General features: G+C 38.9%; 1 non-coding gene across 1 annotated transcript; it reads left to right on the plus strand.

Annotated features, from left to right (window-relative positions):
* The first annotated feature begins 2,825 nt into the window (after positions 1 to 2,825).
* LOC132618876 (small nucleolar RNA R71) lies at positions 2,826 to 2,932 on the plus strand. Its single transcript, XR_009574364.1, has one exon. It is a non-coding gene; the product is annotated as a small nucleolar RNA R71 (small nucleolar RNA).
* Positions 2,933 to 4,458: the final 1,526 nt, after the last annotated feature.

A 4,458-nucleotide genomic window follows, 5' to 3' on the forward strand; every position in this document is an offset into this window, starting at 1 on the left:
CCGTCCCTAAGCCAATGTTACAAGCCTCAAAAGTCCTAATGTGATCACAGTTGAACTGTTCAAAGTTGAAGGCATGGAAAATAAAGGCAAGCCTCTGGTATGTGCAAGTATTGTATGCAAATTTCTTTGTGAGTGTGAGTGTCCTTCTGTCTCTTTAGTCTCTTGTCCCATTTATTTTGTAAATGTGTGTTGGGACATTCTTTGGTCTATGTGAGGGCGTAAGGATTGTAGATTGCGAAGTAACTGGCTTTCCGAAAGTTGAAGTTCATGTGCATAGAGACTCCCAACTATGATTGTGTCATTAATTGAGGTTTCATAGTGAATTGAAATTGTTCTAAAATGTGCGTCTTGTGTCACAAATAGGACGTGGATAAGAGCCCAATATTTTTCTTGGATTGAAGAGTCTGTGTTAGAAACACATGCCAAAACCACCGTAGGCATTCTTATTTTGCTAGATGTCGTGTGTTAGTAGTGAGTCTTGTTGTAGTTGCTTGAGGACAAGCAAAAGCTTAACTTGGGGGTGTTGATGTGCCGTGAATTTCGGCACATTTTATGTCTTTTTCACTAGAAGTGTAGCTTGTTTTTAAGTGTTTTTACATCATTTCTTATGTTATTTTGGTGTTTTGTAGGGTTGGTTGACTAAGGAACGAAAATGACAAGAAATGCTGAAAAACGGACAACTTGGAGAAAAAGGAAGGTCCGTAATACCAGAGAGGAAGATCCAGATACGTGCCGCTATAAAGGACGGTCCGTAACTCATGTTACGGGCCGTAACGTGTACCGTAAGCTGAAGGAAATTTTCAGTAAGAAGCCTAAGTAGTGTCACATGTTACGCCCAGAAGGACGTCCGTAACGCAGGTTACGGGGCATAACATCATGGCGTAACGCATTGGCCACTGAACACTGAAGCCATGATCCGCTGGAAGATACGGACCGTAACTTATGTTACGGTCCGTCGCAAGAAGCCGTGATGGTTGACCTAATCAAGCTGACAAAGGACGGAACCGAAGGACGGACCGTAACCTGTGTTACGGTCCGTAACGATGTCGCGAAAGGGTGTTTTTGTCCAGAACTTTGGCGCGATTTTTGGCCCTATAAATACTTAAAGTTAGGTTTTTAACATTCATTCTGATCTTTTGGAGCATTAACTTTAAGCCTTGGATATTTGTAAAGTGGTTTGAGCATTTAAAGCACCAACTTCACCTTCATTCCATATTGTATTAGCATTGTAAGTATATTATGTTAACTTTTAAGCTTTCTTTATTAACCAAAATGATGAGTAGTTAATTTTAATTCTAAGGTTGTGGACCCCATAATGGGTATTATGTGAATGGGTTTCTACTATTGATATATGCATAATGGTTGTTGGTATTTATTCTATCTTTGTGCGTTAGCGTTGGGTAATGATTGCAAACATTAGCCTAAGCCATTATACTAACTTTTCTTGGGAAAGAGAGTTAGTATTGGTAAGATTGAATAGCAATGACTCGGGGCGTTAACCCTCGTTTAATAGACTAACTTAGGGATAAGAACAAGTCTAATTGGCATTATTGGTCGCTCTTCGAGTTCAACTCTTTTACATTTGGAAAATCATAAAGAGGAAATACGGCCTAACTGTTTGGAAACATTAGGAAGTCCTTAAGAGATCAAGTGCATACTCTTAGAACAACCACTAGAAGTATATCACATTGAAACCTGAAGCATAATATCTAATCAAAGTGGGGAACACAACCTTAGTCTCTCTCTCGCATTAAGTACAATTCAAGTCAAAGTATTCAATTACATTACACAACAAATATTTCAAACTATTCGGAATAGGATTAAAGCCCTTAAAGACTAGTATAGCATACAATTAGTATCATTTTCTCTCCATATTCCCTGTGGGATTCGACCCCTACCTTGTTTGGGTTATTATATTTGACAACGACCGCTTTGCGCCACTCATAGGTGTAATTTGAGCGTATCACCCTCTCTTCTTCAATCATTTCTTCTGCAATCTTCTCTTTTTCAGCTCTCACTAGATTGGTCTTTTTTAGATCCACTTCCTCTAATTCTCTCTCATTCCAAAGAGTAATAGCATTACATGGCTTTTGATTCATATCAATATCACTTGGAAGTGCCTAGGTGGTCTAGTGTTTTGTACACCAGCTATCTGACCCATCTGCCTTTCTAAATTTCGCATCGCCAAATCGTAGTTCCGATTATCTGCTATCAACTTTTGTTGGTCTGTCATCATCTTCTGCATATCACTCATTATCTTTTTCATCATCTCTTCCATACTGTTCACGGGGGCTTGAGGAACATGTGTTGGCTGATAGTTCTATTTCTGATTTTCTTAATTGTCACTCCACCTGAAATTCGGGTGATCCCTCCAATTCGGGCTGTAAGATTACCTATATTTATTGTTATTTCCTTGCCCCTTGCCTGCATTTCCCACGAAGTATATAGATGCGGGATTTGCAGGGCACACATCACTGGTGTGACCTTCTCTACAAACTTCACAAAAGATGTTGGCTTGTTGCATTGGATGCACCTGTGGTTGAGCTTGTGTAGCAGTTAACTTCTTGATTTCAGTGCGCATGGCATAAATCTATGCTGATAGTGTCGTAAAATTATTCACTTCAAAAACACCAGGTACCTTCTTAGCTGAACTGCTAGTTGTGTCATCTTGACAATGTGGAGTGCTCTGTGTAAACCTGTTCAATAATGTGAATAATTCTTCATAGCTCAGATCGAGAGCCTACCCTCCCGCAGTAGTGTCTAGTGAGGACTTATGTTAGGCATCCAGACTCTTAATAAAAGTGTGTGCCAGAATTTCATTCGTTTGATTGTGGTGAGGACAATCTCTGAGAAGACCCTTGAACCTCTCCCACGCTTGATACAAATTTTCTCCATTTTTCTACCTGAATGACATGATCTCCCTTCGGAGGCGAGCTGTCTTTGCTAGTGGAAAGAACCTTGTCAAGAATTTCGTCGCCAAATCATCCCACGTAGTGATATAATTGGTGGGCTCTGCTAATAACCAGTTACTTGCATTCCCCAACAGAGAGAAGGGGAACAGTGTCAGCGACACATATTCTTTAGTGACCATTCCAGTAGCAAAAGTATCAACAAACTGCAGAAAACTATGGATGTGACGCTGAGGATCCTCGTATGACAATCTCGTGAATTTCCCACTAGAGTGAAGTTGCTGAATTATAAGATGCTTTAGCTCAAAGTGCCCTTTGATGGTGGGCTTGACCATGCTTGAAGTTACATTTGCCACACGAGGCATTGCAACCTCTCACACTTTCGTTGGTGGATTATTAGCTATGACCACAGGTAATTCGTCTAGAGTCTGCGGATTCTGCAATAAGTTCAAGTCTCTCCTGCGCCGGTTGAAAGTACGTTCAGGCTCAGGATCGAATTCCTCAAGATTGTTTTGACTCGCAGTCCTTCGCATTCGATTAAAGTACCTGCAATCAAGTAGAAACTAAGATCAAGACGTTAATACTTGGATAAATAAAGCAATACAATTTATTCTGGTAAAAATTATTGATTTTTAAGCCCCCAGCAACGGCGCCAAATACTTGTTGCATCCAAATGCACACCAAGTGTATGTGGTTATACAAGTAATATAGTGATTATATAAAATCGAATGTCAAACCCACAGAGACTTATGACCAATACTTTCACGAAAATAAACTATTGCTACTAATTATGCAAGTAACAAATAAAAGCTTTGTTTTTTTTTTGTAACTTAATGCTGAAAACTAAATAACTAACAATGTAAACTAGAATTGTGCTACGAACGTCTTTGAGAGTTGCTTTTATCAATATTTTAGAAATATTCCAGGGTCGTGGTTGGTTCACCAATCCTATTGAGTCCTTCAAGTATCCTACCTTAGCAGCTTTGTTCACAATTGATAATTAACCGGATTATTAATGTCGTAGTATTCTTCCGAACCACTGCTCGCCGTTTCAAGATAATTCGCCTCCTATATTCCTATGGTATTGACTTATCAAGAACGCAATAAGAGCACGGTATATAATTGATTGCGGTAACTAAGTATAGTCCTATCCTAGTCACAAATCCTAGCCCAACTATAGGGATAACGGATCACAATATCTTTACTCCTTCTCTAAACTAACAACGTCTTTCCCAAGCACGTATATAAATTAGTAAATAGAACTCAACTTTTGCGTAGACAATCAAGCAATTAAGCACGGAAGTAAAGAAACAATTGCTTACGAAGACGATACTAAGATTAAAATACTTTTCAACCGTCAATAATCATGGCTTCACCACAACCCCAGAATTAAAGTGTTTAGTTACACATGATTCGAGAGTAGACGAAAGAATTCATGGATAACATAGGGTTTCAATGTCAAGAAAATAATAATAAGAGAGAAATAAAATCTAGAAAGAGTTTCACAAGTCTTAAAAATCGTCCAAGCCCATTTCTAACGTTAAAAATG

This window comes from Lycium barbarum, chromosome 1 (assembly GCF_019175385.1).
Source record: "Lycium barbarum isolate Lr01 chromosome 1, ASM1917538v2, whole genome shotgun sequence".
In the NCBI taxonomy this organism is placed as follows: domain Eukaryota; kingdom Viridiplantae; phylum Streptophyta; class Magnoliopsida; order Solanales; family Solanaceae; genus Lycium; species Lycium barbarum.